The 19708-nt window shown below is 44.3% G+C and overlaps 1 protein-coding gene across 2 annotated transcripts in view; it reads left to right on the top strand.

Moving 5' to 3' along the window:
* The first annotated feature begins 19405 nt into the window (after positions 1 to 19405).
* Positions 19406 to 19708, top strand: part of LOC138669974 (uncharacterized) — a 233337-nt gene continuing 233034 nt past the window's right edge. For both annotated transcript variants that reach the window (XM_069756898.1, XM_069756896.1), the window contains exon 1: positions 19406 to 19522. The gene's annotated coding sequence lies outside the window, so the exon portion shown is untranslated. The remainder of the gene's footprint in view (positions 19523 to 19708) is intronic.

Raw genomic sequence — 19708 nt, 5'->3', positions numbered from 1 at the left:
GGTTCCATCCTCGTTTCTCTTCAGGACAGGTTGAGTCTTCGGACTGTCCTGGTGTGGATACTGTGGTGGACAGGTTGCAGCAGATTTGGACTCATGTAGTGGACAATTTGACCTTGTCCCAGGAGAAGGCTCAACGTTTCGCTAATCGCAGACGCCGTGTGGGACCCCGACTTCGTGTTGGGGATCTGGTTTGGTTATCTTCTCGTCATATTCCTATGAAGGTTTCCTCTCCTAAGTTTAAACCTCGTTTCATTGGTCCGTATAGGATTTCTGAAGTTCTTAATCCTGTGTCTTTTCGTCTGACCCTTCCAGATTCTTTTTCCATACATAACGTATTCCATAGGTCATTGTTGCGGAGATACGTGGCACCTATGGTTCCATCTGTTGATCCTCCTGCCCCGGTTTTGGTGGAGGGGGAATTGGAGTATATTGTGGAGAAGATTTTGGATTCTCGTGTTTCTAGACGGAAACTCCAGTATCTGGTTAAATGGAAGGGTTATGCTCAGGAAGATAATTCCTGGGTTTTTGCCTCTGATGTCCATGCTCCCGATCTTGTTCGTGCCTTTAATGTGGCTCATCCTGGTCGGCCTGGGGGCTCTGGTGAGGGTTCGGTGACCCCTCCTCAAGGGGGGGGTACTGTTGTGAATTCTGTGGCAGAGCTCCCTCCTGTGGTCACAAGTGGTACTTCGGCTGATTCTCTCTGTGAGCTTCTGTTGGTGGAGGGAAGTGGTACTGCGGCTTCTGAGTTTCCTCCCTCAGGTGATCTGGTGAGGTCGTTAGGTGCTTCTCTACTTAACTCCACCTAATGCTTTGATCCTGGCTTCCTGTCAATGTTCCAGTGTTGGACTTGCTTTTCCCTGGATCATTCCTGTGGCCTGCTGCTCTGCATAGCTAAGTTCTTCTTTGCCATTTGTTTGCTATTTTTCCTGTCCAGCTTGTCTAATTTTTTGCTGGAAGCTCTGGGACGCAAGGGGTGTACCTCCGTGCCGTTAGTTCGGTACGGAGGGTCTTTTTGCCCCCTTTGCGTGGTTTTCTTTAGGGTTTTGTGTAGACCGCAAAGCTGCCTTTTCTATCCTCGCTCTGTTAAGAAAGTCGGGCCTCACTTTGCTGAATCTATTTCATCTCTACGTTTGTCTTTTCATCTTAACTCACAGTCATTATATGTGGGGGGCTGCCTTTTCCTTTGGGGTATTTCTCTGAGACAAGGTAGGCTTATTTTCTATCTTCAGGCTAGTTAGTTTCTCAGGCTGTGCCGAGTTGCATAGGCAGTGTTAGGCGCAATCCACGGCTGCCTCTAGTGTTGTTTGGAGAGGATTAGGGATTGCAGTCTGCAGAGTTCCCACGTCTCAGAGCTCGTTCTATGATTTTGGGTTATTGTCAGATCACTGTATGTGCTCTGACCGCTATGTCCATTGTGGTACTGAATTGCCTTTCATAACAGAAATGCATCAGTCCACAGGCTGCGCCCCTGGACAAGATATTCTCTTTCTGACCTCCCCCACCTTTGTAATTCCCACAGTAAATAGCGGCAGGCTCCGGCCCCCTGCGGCTATTGTGATGTATGTCTGGCCAGCTGTTTTCCTATTGGCCTGCCCTGTGTATCTGTGTTATATATTCTGTGTGCTGTAAATAAAGGGTGTTCTTAGACTGGAAATACCTGGAGAAGCAGTCAGCTTTTATATGCTCTCATGTAATCAAGAAATTCCTGCCAACGTCCTTCATTCAGAATCTAGCAAAAGCAGATTGGACCTCCTGAAACACGTGGTGGTACTGAAAGAGGTACCCCAGCTTGGTAGACTCCGTTACAATCACCTCAGGCCGCAATTTAGCATCTCCCCTCCAAGACCTCAGAGGTGCCAAATGTTACCTTCTTCTTGGCTCTAGCTAGACCTCCTGGTGAGATCTGGAGACAGAGTTTCTACTAGTCCCAAGGAAGTACCTATTAACACCTAGGTGCGACTTGCCTTCAGGACAGATGTTACATCATCACTGGTCACGCATATAACCCTAGACATATGTCCCTACACACACACACATATATATATATATATATACACATATTTCACCACACCTCCCTCCTTATGAACGTGCATGGGGGTTGACTTACAGGTCAGCTCCCGAGCACGTAACTGGTTCTGCCCCATCTTGGCGAGACAGGCCATTGGCATTATGATCAACTCCCTTATTGTGCTGAATTGTGAAATCATATTGCTGAAGTATCAAACTCCATCTAAGCAATTTCCCATTGTCCCCAACTACTCTGTTGAGCCAACTCAGTTGGTTATGATCTGTGATCACGGTGAAGTTGCGCCCATAGAGGTATGGTTGCAGCTTCTGCAGAGCCCACACAATTGCCAAACATTCCTTTTCAATGGTGGCATAAGCCACTTCTCTGGGCAGGAGTTTCCTGCTTAGGTACAGAATTGGGTGTTCCTATCCTTGTTGGTTCACCTGGCTGAGAACTGCACCTAGCCCATAGGTGCTGGCATCTGTCTGCACTACAAACCAGCGAGTGAAATCTGGGGCCTGCAGGACGGGTGAACTAACCAATGCCGAATTTAGGGCAGAAAATGATTCCTCACACTGAGGACTCCAGGAGACAATTTTAGCAATATTTCACCACACTGCCTTTCTGACTTCTACTAGTCGTTCTGTGTATCTCTTCACTCTGGGGTGCTAGAATGGTTCAAGAGCCCTGAAGGTGTTCTGCCCATTCCAGAGATCTTGAAAATGTAACGGTGTGTGGATAGGACGTGCGATAACTCCTTATTCTTCTTAAATCTCTTTATGGAAACTTTTATGACTAGCAAGTTTTAATGATTTTCAATTGATTCCGTACATGTTGATGACGACATGTTCCTTGTCACATGTGACGTTGAGTCACTTTACACCAATATTCGCCACCAGGATGGTTTAAATGCAGTCCAACATTTTTTATCCATGACCAATTTCTCCTCCAGTGACATTAATTTTTTTGTTGGTACTTTTGAAATTTCTTTTGACTCACATTTTTTTCTTGTTCAACGGATCCTTCTACCTACAGCTCCAGGGAACAGCTATGGGTGCAGCATGTGCCCCGTCATATGCCAACCTGTTCCTGGGGCTTTTCTCATCAGATTGGATTTTGTTTCGATATGGAGCGGGTCGTTTTTTGGGCCTGCTACATAGACGACATTTTTCAGATCTGGCGGGGTACACCTCTTAAATTAAAGACTTTTTTTCTGTGAGTTGAATGACAACCAACAAAACATTCATATTTCTTACAAATTTGATTTTAACCGTATTGATTTTTTAGATGTCCTAATGTTGCTCACCAGTGTTTTCCGTAAAAATACGGCAGTTAATTCTGTACTGCATGCATCATCTTCCCACCCACCCCATGTGATAAATTCTGTTCCCATTGGCCAGTCTCTTCGCATCAAGAGAATCTGTTCCACCAATGAAGCTTTTGAGGTTCAAGCCGAGAAAATGAAAAACCGCTTCCTTAATCGCGGTTACAGCAAGAGAAGTATCAAAAAGGCCTATAATAGGGCTAAGAATGCGGACAGACATCAACTCTTATACTCCTCTACTCAAATCAAGACTTGTAACCAGGTAAAACTGGTGACACAATATCATTCACGTTGGAGGGAGATGCAGGATTCAATCGCCAAACTTTGGCCAATATTACTTGCAGACCCCACTCTGAAACAATATCTACCACCACGACCTTTAGTAGTAGCACGAAGGTCACAAAATCTGGGTGATCTTCTAGTGAGGAGCTATTTTACACCTCTGACTCCACCGCCTCATTTTTCCACCGGGACTGCTCGCCGTGCCCCAGCATGGGGTTGCAGACCCTGCAGGAAATGTGAGGCATGTTCTAACATTGCTCACGCCAGTCATATTTCCTCTTCGGATGGGAGGGTTTTTCTCATTACTCAAACAATCTCTTTTTCAACCACTATGGTTATCTATCACGGGATGTGCCCATGTAACAAAATCTACATGGGCCTCACAACGCATGCCCTCAAAGTTCGGGCACGTGAACATGTGAGGGATAACTTGGCGGCTGCCAAAGAGGATAACGTTGAGTCCCTCACTAACGAGCTCCATCACTCTTGTGACCCTACTGGTTTCAGTATTAAGGGGATAGATTGCATAGTTTATAATCTGCGTTGGGGAAATTTGAGTAGTCTCCTAGCACAGAGAGAGTCTCGTTGGATCTGGAGGCTTCGTATTTTACAACCTTAACGAAACCTTGAATTTTGCCCCTTTCCTCTGATACACTAGCCCTATGTTTTTTTACTGGCATCCTTTTTATTTTTACCTTTTTTATTTTTCCTTTTTTTTGTTGTTTTTAATATATTCTCATATTGTACAATGGTTTAATAATGTTTTTTTGTTATCTTTTTTGCATATAGCTAAATTGTGGAGCCTGTATTATTTTATGCTCTGCCATTCCGGATGTATGTTCAAGTCTCATCCATCACAAGAATGGACTGTACTACATCACTGTTATTTTGTCATATTTTCTATTCTAGATGAGTTTTGCCTTGTTTCTTCACTCTATTTGATATATTTCATATCTTTATATTCTTTATAATTGATTTATGCACAATGTTTTTTTGCATATTTTAACCTGTTGTCACAACCATTTACATATACATCTAAACAATAATCAGTAAGCACATCAAAACAGTGGGGTCGAGAGAAAACCGCTCGTGTAACCCCCTTAATATTACCCAGATGTCTCGGGTTATAAGGACAACTCCAAAAAGCATATAAACCCAGAAAAAGGAGTAAGCCAGTCCCACAAAACATAATAAAAATCAATAATACTTTATTAATACAAAAATTCATGTCTACAAACACACATATAACACATAGATCCAGTAAACTGCTATCATAGCAAAATAAGGAGAGAGATCAGGAAGGTCACATACCGGTAAGCTGGATAGCCTACATGGTAACTAATGCATCCACAGGGAAGCACATGGGGATAATCAATGAGTATAAGGTGCAAGTGCCAATTCAAAGTGCTCTAACACACCATCAGTGTTGTCAGCATATAAGTTACGTACTCGCTCCCACAAGCTTACCCATCATGTAGAAGGATGGTTCCCCGTGGCTTCCAGCTGCCCCTTGACGCGCGTTTCGCCGCCTAGCTTTCTCAATACAGTACATATACAGTACAGACCAAAAGTTTGGACACACCTTCTCATTTAAAGTAGTTTCTGTATTTTCATGACTATGAAAATTGTAAATTCACACTGAAGACATCAAAACTGAACTAACATGTGGAATTATATACGGTACTTAACAAAAAAGCACTGAAAATATGTCTTATATTCTAGGTTCTTTAAAGTAGCCACCTTTTGCTTTGATGACTGCTTTGCACACTCTTGGCATTCTCTTGATGAGCTTCAAGAGGTTGTCACTCCTTTTTGTTAAGTATATAATTCATAGTTGTGATGCCTTCAGTGTGAATGTACAATTTTCATAGTCATGAAAATACAGAAAAATCTTTAAATGAGGTGTATCCAAACTGTACTGTATATTACCATCTTTCCATGTATTAACACATTCACTTACACTGTGAACCGCATGCTTTTTGCCTTCCATTACATCTTTCTCTCTGTGCACGGTAGACCGCTTTGCTCCTTACCCATGCACGCTGGCGCTCGGTTGCCTGGCATTGCTGACGGTGTCTCCACCTGGCTCTTGGCAGGCTCGCGTTCTTGGTCCCACTCACATGAGAATAACCAATATATTGAGAAACGGAGTATAAATAGATTTATCAACCAAAAAAAGCCAAAAAACATACCCCTTAAATTTAACTTTTAATACTCAGGAGGATCAGGAGATGACGGTTAATCATAACAAGTGGGGGCGCCATGTCGTACTTAGGGTGCCAACCTCCACGGTAAGGTAGGGTGAGTAAGGGAAAGAGCACCCTCTCACCTTTTTTTACCTCTATCCTTTTTAGTGTTAAGATTATATTGTTATGATTAACTGTCGTCTCCTGACCCTTGCTTAGGTTAATTTTTACCTATGAGTATTAAAAGTTAAATTTTAGTGGTATGTTTTTTGGTTCTTTTCCCGCTCACATGACCTTTGTGGGTGTGCCCAAGTTACGTGGGCTCCCTTATCTAGTGATGCCCTCAGTGACGTTATGCTCCTGGTGCGGCCGACTGCACATGCGCTACAGAGGGAGTAGCGTCACATCCCCCTTTCTTGGTACTCTCATACGGATTGGATATATATATACATATATATATATATATATATATATATATATATTAGTCCCTATTTCTCTTTGATGCCTACCCCCGGAAGAAGGCACTGCTGCTGAAACGTGCATTGGGGTGGGTGGTGCCACGGTCCTTCACAGGTAATACTCCCAGGCTTCCATACATTTTTTTGGTTCATGGTTTTTGCTCTACATGATTCTCCATCTTGAGTACTCTTTATTGCACTATGCATTTGGACTTTTGAGCTGACCAATGTACTTTTATTAATATTGCCTGTGGTTCTGTTTGCCTCATCACTTAACGTGACTCCACTCGTGTTTTTAGGTGTTCCATTGTCTTTCCCTGTCAATTTTTCGTATTTTATACTGTGTATTTATTATCACATTAATAAAGATTTGTACTTTTAGTACTTTGGTTCTTTTGGAGCTCTTTTCTTGATTTGATTCCTCCACGTTGTAATGAAGCAGACACACTGCTTGGGCACCACAGGTGGTCATCCCGTATGAGCCTGGATACAAGCTGATGAGGCTGGTCCACCTGCTGAGTCAGGTGTGCTCTTACAGCTATACATGATGAAGGAGGTCTGTAAGCTGCCATTAAATCCCCCCCATATTCTTCACAGCTGACTTTTATTATTTTTCCGCTAGTCCCAGCCAGGTCCGCTGATTTTTTGAAAAGTTGGCGAAACTTAACTGAGAGTGTGTGTTTATGTGCACAGCCACCAAATACAGTACATCCAAATTGTAAAAAAGGGCAGAAATCGAGGTTCTTGCAATGACAGACAACCACTTAAAGATGCATCTTGCTCTACTGCAGACTTTAGAAAGTCTCAAAGCCTCAAGCTTACCTTATATTCCCAATTTCATCTTTAGAGAGTTGAGATTGTGTTTCTTCTTTTTTTGCCATTTATATATTTATAATTTTTTGGAGGGATTTATTTTATTTCTGTTGATGATTTTTCTCTGTGTTTAACTTACCATTTCTACATTTGAAAGATATTTTTTCTTTTACATTCTGATGGTAAAATTGTACAGTTTTTATTTCATATACTAATAATTATTATGGGAAAAGCCATCTTTCATCTTGCCTAAATGGCTACATGGAGTATCTGAATCAATAGATTGGAGATGTTCATTGACTTCTAAGGAATACAGTTCATGCTCTCTAACATTGGGCTTTGTCCATCACTTACTGTCAGTGGTGGTACTGCTAATGAGATGACTGCTATCCATATACAAGAAAAAAATGAACAGCACCAGGGGAATATATTCAACACTTATTCAGACCGCTAATCCTTTTTCACTGAAGTCAGGTGGAGAAATTCATATACATGTTAGTCCTTACCACGAACCCTAAACATCTATAGGTCACACTCCGTACACATCTTAGCAACACAGAACCAATTAAGGAACAGGGAACGTAAATGTAAAAATATCAAAATATTAAACAAGTGTTTTTCCAATGCCTCAAGTCAAACTAGAAAAAACAGAAAAATTGACACACCATATTAATCCTAAGGTATTTCAAAACACTCTCTTTATATGGTACAGAAAGAAAATGCATTCAACATGTCTAATGGATATAATCCTATTGTTCACATAGTGCTAGTCCCATATTTATCATTTCACCCATACCAAGAGAAAACACCTAGATTAGACTACCCTCATCCATTGCACAATGCTTTTTACTAATGTCTATAGGTGCATATCTATTGAGAAATACCTGGATGGCGTGTCGACCCCGCTGTCTCACCCCGACGCCGCGTTTCGCCAATCCTTCTTCCGGGGGCGTGGAGAAATTCAACTGGTTTTTGGTGCTCAGCATAGAAAACACAAATGCACGTGTGAACTTTGAAGAAAAAGATGAGGCACTTACCATCTTGAACAAATTCCAGTGTCCTTTATTTCACCATATGCGGTATGGACAATGGACTTTTCCTTCAAAGTTCACAAATGAGATGACTGTCTCCACACCACTTTATCTAGGCCACTACTCTTATTAAGCAAGTTATATAAAGTCTTTATAAATGTGCTGCAAAGCCTGTATGCCAGAATTTGAGGGCAGTTTGCATAATCCTCCTTTATGTCTATGCTTAGCTTTATTCTTCTTTCATGACCATGGTTTACTTTGAGAGATTTGAGTGCATATGGCTATGTATGTTGTGATGTGCCCATCTATACACTATTATTTCTACATGTACACAGCAGTTATGTCAGATTTACCCAGAATATTCCATGATGCACTATTAGGAAAATAAAAAAGTTAATTGCCCTTTGCATATGATATTGTACCTCAAAGGTAAACAACTATTAAAGGGGGTTGTCCATTACTTTGTCGATGGCCTATCCTTGAGATTGGTCATCAATATCAGATCAGTAAGTGTAGAACACCCAGCTCACATGCTGATCCGCAGTTGTTTTTGGAGAGACAGAACTACATATCTCCATCAACTGTATAGTAGCTATATTAGGGTTCTGCAGATGTACAATAGAATAGGGGTGGAGGTGTATTACCCAACCGTGGCCACTAAACAGTTGACAGATCTGCAATAAAATAGGGGTGAAGGTGTATTACCCAACCACAGCCACTATACAGTTGACAGATCTTCAATAGAACAGGGGTGGAGGTGTATTACCCAACCGCGGCCATTATACAGTTGACAGATCTGCCATAGAATAAGGGTGGAGGTGTATTACCCAACCGCGGCCATTATACAGTTGACAGATCTGCAATAGAATAGGGGTGGAGGTGTAGTAACCAACCGCGGCCACTATACAGTTGACAGATCTGCCATAGAATAGGGGTGGAGGTGTATTAACCAACCGCGGCCACTATACAGTTGACAGATCTGCCATAGAATAGGGGTGGAGGTGTAGTAACCAACCGCGCCCACTATGCAGTTGACAGATCTGCCATAGAATAGGGGTGGAGGTGTAGTAACCAACCGCGGCCACTATACAGTTGACAGATCTGCCATAGAATAGGGGTGGAGGTGTAGTAACCAACCGCGGCCACTATACAGTTGACAGATCTGCCATAGAATAGGGGTGGAGGTGTAATACCCAACCGCGGCCATTATACAGTTGGCAGATCTGCCATAGAACAAGGGTGGAGGTGTATTACCCATCCGCAGCCACTACACCGTTGACAGATCTGCCATAGAATAGGGGTGGAGGTGTATTACCCATCCGCGGCCACTACACTGTTGACAGATCTGTATATTACTGACCTGCAACTGATCACTTTCACCCGACACTGAAAATAGCTGATTGACTGGGGTGTAAGGAGTTATACCCTCACCTATTTTGATACCCATATATTAAAGCTGCTAAACATGGGAGTAAGATTATATATACAACTAGATGGTGGCCCGATTCTAACGCATCGGGTATTCTAGAATATGCATGTCCATGTAGTATATTGCCCAGCCATGTACAGTAGTATATTGCCCAGCCACGTAGTATATTGCCCAGCCACGTAGTATATTGCCCAGCCACGTAGTATATTGCCCAGCCACGTAGTATATTGCCCAGCCACATAGTATATTGCCCAGTGACGTAGTATTTTGCCCAGCCACGTAGTATATTGCCCAGTGATGTAGTATATTGCCCAGCCACGTAGTATATTGCCCATCCACGTAGTATATTGTCCAGCCACGTAGTATATTGCCCAGCGACGTAGTATATTGCCCAGCTACGTGGTATATTGCCCACAATGCCCAGTGACGTAGTATATTGCACAGCGACGTAGTATGTTGTCCAGCCACATAGTATATTGCCCAGTGACGTAGTATACAGCACAGAGCCACGTAGTATATTGCCCAGTCACGTAGTATATTGCCCATCGACGTAGTATATTGCCCAGCCACGTAGTATATTGCCCAGTGACGTAGTATATTGCACAGCGACGAAGTATACAGCACAGAGCCACGTAGTATATTGCCCAGCTACGTAGTATATTACCCAGTGATGTAGTATATTGGCCAGTCACGTAGTATATTGCCCAGCCACATAATATATTGCCCAGCCACGTAGTATATTGCCGAGCCACGTAGTATATTGCCCAGTGACGTAGTATACAGCACAGAGCCACGTAGTATATTGCCCAGTGACGTAGTATATTGCCCAGCCACGTAGTATATTGGCCAGCCACGTAGTATATTGCCCAGCCACGTAGTATATTGCACAGCCACGTAGTATATTGCCCAGCCACGTAGTATATTGTCCAGCCACATAGTATATTGCCCAGCTACGTAGTATATTGCCCAGTGACGTAGTATATTGCCCAGTGACGTAGTATATTGACCAGTGACGTAGTATATTGCACAGTGACGTTTTATACAGCACAGAGCCACGTAGTATATTGCCCAGCCACGTAGTATATTGCCCAGCCACGTAGTATATTACACAGCGACGTAGTATACAGCACAGAGCCACGTAGTATACTACCCAGTCACGTAGTATATTGCCCAGTGATGTAGTATATTGCACAGCGACTTAGTATACAGCACAGAGCCACGTAGTATATTGCCCAGTGACGTAATATATTGCCCAGTGACGTAGTATATTGCCCAGTCACGTAGTATATTGCCCAGCCATGTAGTATATTGCCGAGTGACGTAGTATATTGCACAGCCACTTAGTATATTGCCAAGCCACATAGTATATTGCCCAGTGACGTAGTATACAGCACAGAGCCACGTAGTATATTGCCCAGCCACGTAGTATATTGCCCAGTCACGTAGTATATTGCCCAGCTACGTAGTATATTGCCCAGTCACGTAGTATATTGCCCAGCTACGTAGTATATTGCCCAGCCATGTACGTCACAGGTTAAAAAATAGTCACCTTCCGATCCGAGGGCCCCTTGTAGCACGTGGCTGCTGCCATCTTCCGTTCACAGGATGCATTGTGAAATTACCCAGATGACTTGGCAGTCTCGCGAGGCAGCTAAGTCTTCTGGGTAATTTCGCAATCCATCGCCAGGAACGGAAGATGGCGGCCGGCTCGGTGGACAACGGAGGGTGAGTATAGCAGGTTATTTGTTTGTTTTTTTTTAAATTATTTTTAACATTACATATTTTACTATTGATGCCGCATAGGCAGCATCAATAGTAAAAAGTTGGGGACACACAGGGTTAATAGCGGCGGTAACGGAGTGCGTTAACCGCGGCATATCACGGTCCGTTACCACCGGCATTAACCCTGTGTTAGCGGTGGCTGGAGGGGAGTATGCGGGCGCCGGGCACTGACTGCGATGAGTAAGGAGCTGCCATTTTCTTCCGGACTGTGCCTGTCGCTGATTGGTCGTGGCTGTTTTGCCGCGACCAATCAGCGACTTGGATTTCCTTGACAGAGGCCGCGACCAATGAATATCCATGACAGAAAGACAGAAGGACAGAAAGACAGAAGTGACCCTTAGACAATTATATAGTAGACTAGATGGTGGCCCGATTCTAACGCATCGGGTATTCTAGAATATGCATGTCCATGTAATATATTGCCCAGCGACGTAGTATATTGCCCAGCCACGTAGTATATTGTCCAGCCACGTAGTATATTGCCCAGTGATGTAGTATATTGCCCAGTGACATAGTATATTGCCCAGTGATGTAGTATATAGTACAGAGCCACATAGTATATTACCCAGCCACATATGTCACAGGTTAAAAAATAAACATACTCACCTAACGATCCGAGGGCCCCTTGTAGTTTAACATACTCACCAATCTGGTCGCTGCTCCTCAGCGTCCCGTCTGTCTGCCTCCTCGGATCCTACGGCGCTGTGCTGATGGGCACGCAGCTGCCGCCATCTTCCGTTGCCAGGATGTATTGCGAAATTACCCAGATGACTTAGTGGTCTCGCGAGACCACTAGGTCTTCTGGGTAATTTTGCAATGCATCGCTGGGAAAGGAAGATGGCGGCAGGCGCGAATGGACAACGGAGGGTGAGTATAGCAGGTTTTTTGTTTTTTTTTACTATTTTTAACCCCTTCATGACCCAGCCTATTTTGACCTTAAAGACCTTGCCGTTTTTTGCAATTCTGACCAGTGTCCCTTTATGAGGTAATAACTCAGGAACACTTCAACGGATCCTAGCGGTTCTGAGATTGTTTTTTCGTGACATATTGGGCTTCATGTTAGTGGTAAATTTAGGTCAATAAATTCTGCGTTTATTTGTGATAAAAACGGAAATTTGGCGAAAATTTTGAAAATTTCGCAATTTTCACATTTTGAATTTTTATTCTGTTAAACCAGAGAGTTATGTGACACAAAAAAGTTAATAAATAACATTTCTCACATGTATACTTTACATCAGCACAATTTTGGAAACAAAATTTCTTTTTGCTAGGAAGTTATAAGGGTTAAAATTTGACCAGCGATTTCTCATTTTTACAACGAAATTTACAAAACCATTTTTTTTAGGGACCACCTCACATTTGAAGTCAGTTTGAGGGGTCTATATGGCTGAAAATACCCAAAAGTGACACCATTCTAAAAAATGCACCCCTCAATGTACTCAAAACCACATTCAAGAAGTTTATTAACCCTTCAGGTACTTCACAGCAGCAGAAGCAACATGGAAGGAAATAATGAACATTTAACTTTCTAGTCACAAAAATTATTTTTTAGCAACAATTTTTTTATTTCCCCAATGGTAAAAGGAGAAACTGAACCAGGAAAGTTGTTGTCCAATTTGTCCTGAGTACGCTGATACCTCATATGTGGGGGTAAACCACTGTTTGGGCGCACGGCAAGGCTTGGAAGGGAAGGAGCGCCATTTGACTTTTTGAATGAAAAATTGGCTCCACTCTTTAGCGGACACCATGCCTAAAAATTGGAGCTCCCCCACAAGTGACCCCATTTTGGAAACTAGACGCCCCAAGGAACTTATGTAGATGCATAGTGAGCACTTTGAACCCCCAGGTGCTTCACAAATTGATCCGTAAAAATGAAAAAAGTACTTTTTTTTTCACAAAAAAATTATTTTAGCCTCAATTTTTTCATTTTCACATGGGCAACAGGATAAAATGGATCCTAAAATTTGTTGGGCAATTTCTCCTGAGTACACCGATACCTCATATGTGGGGGTAAACCACTGTTTGGGCACATGGTAAAGCTCGGAAGGGAAGGAGCGCCATTTGACTTTTTGAATGAAAAATTATCTCCATCGTTAGCGGACACCATGTCGCGTTTGGAGAGCCCCTGTGTGCCTAAACTTTGGCGCTCCCCCACAAGTGACCCCATTTTGGAAACTAGACCCCCCAAGGAACTTATCTAGATGCCTAGTGAGCACTTTAAACCCTCAGGTGCTTCACAAATTGATCTGTAAAAATGAAAAAGTACTTTTTTTTCACAAAAAAATTCTTTTCGCCTCAATTTTTTCATTTTCACATGGGCAATAGGATAAAATGGATCATAAAATTTGTTGGGCAATTTCTCCCGAGTACATCGATACCTCACATGTGGGGGTAAACCACTGTTTGGGCACACGGCAGGGCTCGGAAGGGAAGGCACGCCATTTGACTTTTTGAATGGAAAATTAGCTCCAATTGTTAGCGGACACCATGTCGCGTTTGGAGAGCCCCTGTGTGCCTAAACATTTGAGCTCGCCCACAAGTGACCCCATTTTGGAAACTAGACCCCCCCAGGTAACTTATCTAGATGCATATTGAGCACTTTAAACTCCCAGGTGCTTCACAGAAGTTTATAACGCAGAGCCATGAAAATAAAAAATAATTTTTCTTTCCTCAAAAATGATTTTTTAGCCTGGAATTTCCTATTTTGCCAAGGGTAATAGGAGAAATTGGACCCCAAATGTTGTTGTCCAGTTTGTCCTGAGTACGCTGATACCCCATATGTGGTGGCAAACCACTGTTTGGGCGCACGGCAGGGCTCGGAAGGGAAGGCACGCCATTTGACTTTTTAAATGGAAAATTAGCTCCAATCATTAGCGGACACCATGTCACGTTTGGAGAGCCCCTGTGTGCCTAAACATTGGAGATCCCCCACAAATGACCCCATTTTGGAAACTAGACCCCCAAAGGAACTAATCTATATGTGTGGTGAGGACTTTGAACCCCCAAGTGCTTCACAGAAGTTTATAACGCAGAGCCATGAAAAAAAAAAAATTATTTTCTCAAAAATGATATTTTAGCCTGCAATTTTTTATTTTCCCAAGGGTAACAGGAGAAATTTGACCCCAAAAGTTGTTGTCCAGTTTCTCCTGAGTACGCTGACACCCCATATGTGGGGGTAAACCACTGTTTGGGCACATGCCGGGGCTCGGAAGTGAAGTAGTAACGTTTTGAAATGCAGACTTTGATGGAATGCTCTGTGGGCGTCACGTTGCATTTGCAGAGCCCCTGATGTGACTAAACAGTAGAAACCCCCCACAAGTGACCCCATTTTGGAAACTAGACCCTGAAAGGAACTTATCTAGATGTGTGGTGAGCACTTTGAACCCCCAAGTGCTTCACAGAAGTTTATAATGCAGAGCCGTGAAAATAATAAATACGTTTTCTTTCCTCAAAAATAATTATTTAGCCCAGAATTTTTTAATTTTCCCAAGGGTAACAGGAGAAATTTGACCCCAATATTTGTTGTCCAGTTTCTCCTGAGTACGGTGATACCCCATATGTGGGGGTAAACTACTGTTTGGGCACATGCCGGGGCTCGGAATTGAAGTAGTGACGTTTTGAAATGCAGACTTTGATGGAATGCTCTGCGGGCGTCACGTTGCGTTTGCAGAGCCCCTGATGTGGCTAAACAGTAGAAACCCCCCCACAAGTGACCCCATTTTGGAAACTAGACCCCGAAATGAACTTATCTAGATGTGTGGTGAGCACTTTGAACCCCCAAGTGCTTCATAGAAGTTTATAATGCAGAGCCGTGAAAATAATAAATACGTTTTCTTTCCTCAAAAATAATTATTTAGTCGAGAATTTTTTATTTTCCCAAGGATTACAGGAGAAATTGGACCCCAAAAGTTGTTGTCCAGTTTCTCCTGAGTACGCTGATACCCCATGTGTGGGGGTAAACCACTGTTTGGGCACACGCCGGGGCTCGGAATTGAAGTAGTGACGTTTTGAAATGCAGACTTTGATGGAATGCTCTGCGGGCGTCACGTTGCGTTTGCAGAGCCCCTGATGTGGCTAAACAGTAGAAACCCCCCACAAGTGACCCCATTTTAGAAACTAGACCCCCCAAGGAACTTATCTAGATATGTGGTGAGCACTTTGAACCCCCAAGTGCTTCACAGACGTTTACAACGCAGAGCCGTGAAAATAAAAAATCATTTTTCTTTCCTCAAAAATGATGTTTTAGCAAGCATTTTTTTTATTTTCACAAGGGTAACAGGAGAATTTGGACCCCAGTAATTGTTGCGCAGTTTATCCTAAGTATGCTGGTACCCCATATGTGGGGGTAAACCACTGTTTTGGCGCACGTCGGGGCTCGGAAGTGAGGGAGCACCATTTGACTTTTTGAATACAAGATTGGCTGGAATCAATGGTGGCGCCATGTTGCGTTTGGAGACCCCCTGATGTGCCTAAACAGTGGAAACCCCTCAATTTTACCTCCAACACTAACCCCCCCACACCCCTAACCCTAATCCCAACTGTAGCCATAACCCTAATTCCAACCCTAACCCCAACACACCCCTAACCACAACCCTAACCTCAACACACCCCTAACCCTAACCACAACTCTAATTCCAACCCTAACCCTAAGGCTATGTGCCCACGTTGCGGATTCGTGTGAGATTTTTCAGCATCGTTTTTGAAAAATCCGCGGGTAAAAGGCACTGCGTTTTACCTGCGGATTTTCCGCGGCTTTCCAGTGTTTTTTACCCTCTTACCAAACTTTCCCCGCTCCAATCTGTCCTGAATGCTGCTGCCAGGATCATATTCCTCACCAACCGTTACACCGATGCCTCTACCTTGTGCCAGTCATTACACTGGCTAACCATCCACTCCAGAATCCAGTACAAAACTACTACCCTCATCCACAAAGCACTCCATGGCTCAGCACCACCCTACATCTCCTCTCTGGTTTCAGTCTACCACCCTACCCGTGCCCTCTGCTCCGCCAATGACCTCAGGTTAGCATCCTCAATAATCAGAACCTCCCACTCCCGTCTCCAAGACTTTACACGTGCTGCGCCGATTCTTTGGAATGCACTACCTAGGTTAATACGATTAATCCTCAATCCCCACAGTTTTAAGCGTACCCTAAAAACTCATTTGTTCAGACTGGCCTACCGCCTCAATGCATTAACCTAACGATCCCTGTGTGGCTTATTTAAAAAAAAAAAAAAAATCAGGTTCCTCGCATTATGTTCTCATTCACTTTATGCAGTTAATAGCCCTCTGTGTCTGTACTGCTACATACTTAGGCAGTTAACTGGTTCATGCAGCTTTACATGAACACCCGAGCCTTACACTATGGCCGGTCCGAATAACTAAAGCAATTGTTACCATCCACCTCTCATGTCTCCCCTTTTCCTCATAGTTTGTAAGCTTGCGAGCAGGGCCCTCATTCTTCCTGGTATCTGTTTTGAACTGTATTTCTGTTATGCTGTAATGTCTATTGTCTGTACAAGTCCCCTCTATAATTTATAAAGCGCTGCGGAATATGTTGGCGCTATATAAATAAAAATTATTATTATTATTATTATTATTATTTTTTTGTGCGGATTTCACCTGCGGATTTCTATTGAGGAATAAGGTGTAAAACGCTGCGGAATCCGCACAAAGAATTGACATGCTGCGGAAAATACAACGCAGCGTTTCCGCGTGGTATTTTCCGCACCATGGGCACAGCGGATTTGGTTTTCCATAGGTTTACATGGAACTGTAAACCTGATGGAACACTGCTGCAAATCCGCAGCGGCCAATCCGCTGCGGATCCGCAGCCAAATCCGCACAGTGTGCACATAGCCTAATTCTAAAGGTATGTGCACACGCTGCGGAAAACGCTGCGGATCCGCAGCAGTTTCCCATGAGTTTACAGTTCAATGTAGACCTATGGGAAACAAAAATCGCTGTACACATGCTGAAGAAAAACTGCACGGAAACGCAGCGGTTTGCATTCCGCAGCATGTCACTTCTTTCTGCGGATTCCGCAGCGGTTTTACAACTGAATAGAAAATCGCAGTTGTAAAACCGCAGTGAAATGCGCAGAAAAAATGCGGTAAATCCGCCATAAATCCGCAGCGGTTTAGCACTGCGGATTTATCAAATCCGCAGCGGAAAAATCCGCAGAGGACCAGAATACGTGTGCACATACCGAAACCCTAACCCTACCCCTAACCCTACCCCGAACCCTAACCCTACCCCTAACCCTAACCCTAACCCTAACCCTACCCCTAACCCTAACCCTATTCTAACATTAGTGAAAAAAAAAAATTCTTTATTTTTTTTTTATTGTCCCTACCTATGGGGGTGACAAAGGGGGGGTCATTTATTATTTTTTTTATTTTGATCACTGTGATAGATTATATCTCAGTGATTAAAATGCACTTTGGAACGAATCTGCCGGCCGGCAGATTCGGCTGGCGCACTGCGCATGCGCCTGCCATTTTGGAAGATGGCGGCGCCCAGGGAGAAGACGGACGGACCCCGGCAGGATCGGTAAGTATGATGGGGGGGGGGATCGGAGCACGGGGGGTGTAACGGAGCATGGGGGGTGTAACGGAGCATGGGGGGGGTTGAACGGAGCACGGGGTGGTTGAACGGAGCACGGGGGGGTGGAACGGAGCACGGGGGGGGGGGGTGGATCGGAGTGCAGGGGGGGTGATTGGAGCACGGGGGGGTGATTGGAGCACGGGGGGAGCGGACAAGAGCACGGGGGGAGCGGAGCACAGGACAGAGGGGAGCAGGAGCAGTGTACCAGACAGATCGGAGGGCTGGGGGGGCGATCGGTGGGGTGGGGGCACATTAGTGTTTCCAGCCATGGCCGATGATATTGCATATTGGATTGTAATATTTCACCAGTTTTAATAGGTGAAATATTACAAATCGCTCTGATTGGCAGTTTCACTTTCAACAGCCAATCAGAGCGATCATAGCCACGGGGAAGGGGGGGGGGGGTGAAGCCACACCCCCTGGGCTAAACTACCACTCCCCCTGTCCCTGCAGATCGGGTGAAATGGGAGTTAACCCTTTCACCCGATCTGCAGGGACGCGATCTTTCCATGACGCCACATAGGCGTCATGGGTCGGATTGGCACCGACTTTCATGACGCCTACGTGGCGTCATGGGTCGGGAAGGGGTTAACATTACTTTTTTTTACTATTGATGCCGCAGCATCAATAGTAAAAGGTTGGGGACACACAGGGTTAATAGCAGCGGTAACTGAGTGCGTGACCCGCGGCATAACGCGGTCCTTTACCACCGGGATTAACCCTGTGTTAGCGGTGACTGGAGGGGAGTATGGAGCAGGCGTCGGGGACAGTGACTGTGGGGAGCATGGAGCGGCGCGCCGGGGACACTGTGGGGAGCATGGAGCTGAGCGCCCGGGACACTGCGGGGAGCATGGAGCGGAGCGCCGGGGACACTGCGGGGAGCATGGAGCGGAGCGCCGGGGACACTGCTGGGAGCATGGAGCGGAGCGCCGGGGACACTGCGGGGAACATGGAGCGGAGCGCCGGGGACACTGACAGCGGGGAGTATGGAGCGGATCGCCGGGGACACTGACTGCGGGGAGTAAGGAGCGGCCATTTTCTTCTGGACTGTGCCCGTTGCTGATTGGTCGCGGCAGCCATGACAGGCAGCTGGCGAGACCAATCAGCGAATGAATAACCGTGACAGAAGGACAGACAGACCGAAGTGACCCTTATACAATTATATAGTAGATATTTGGAAGACACGTCTCCAAAATAACACACACAGAGGGAACAAACCAGAAAAACTCAAGGAAAATTAGAACGCAAACACTAATGAAGAAACTATCTTAATCACCCCAATTTCAGTAGGCAACTGTGCGAACTGAGAAGTGTGTTAATAAAGTGCTCATTTGTGTATTGTACTTTGCCTGGGGGTTAAATGTATCATCTGGTAAGTGCTCTTTTTCATGTGATGGGTTGTAATGCGTTTTGTGCTCGGCCAGTGAGCTGTGTCATTTTATGTATTAGCTGAGAGGTTTATCCTAGCAACATTGCGCAGGCTTGTAAACAGATCAGTGGGGAAGAAGAATAGACAGATTGACTGCACGTTCCTGAATTGTATCAGTTTTGTGCCACTGCTAAACATTCATTCACACTGGTTCTAATAGGACTGGCCGAAAAGGTAAGTCGCAGCGACGGCTACATCTGCTTCGGTACATACTGCTTCCATCCCATACTTTTTAACATTTTTAGGTTATGTTCTCTCAGTTTTTTTGTGTGAATTTTGAAGCCGATCTGTTTTAAAATCATCTTAAAAAACTGTGTGAACATACATTACCCTTATGGGGTATGCCTACACTGCACAGGT

The sequence above is a fragment of the Ranitomeya imitator genome, chromosome 3 (assembly GCF_032444005.1).
Source record: "Ranitomeya imitator isolate aRanImi1 chromosome 3, aRanImi1.pri, whole genome shotgun sequence".
NCBI lineage: Eukaryota > Metazoa > Chordata > Amphibia > Anura > Dendrobatidae > Ranitomeya > Ranitomeya imitator.
The sequence above is the reverse complement of the archived record's forward strand: the minus strand, read 5'-3'. Positions and strand labels throughout refer to the sequence as shown.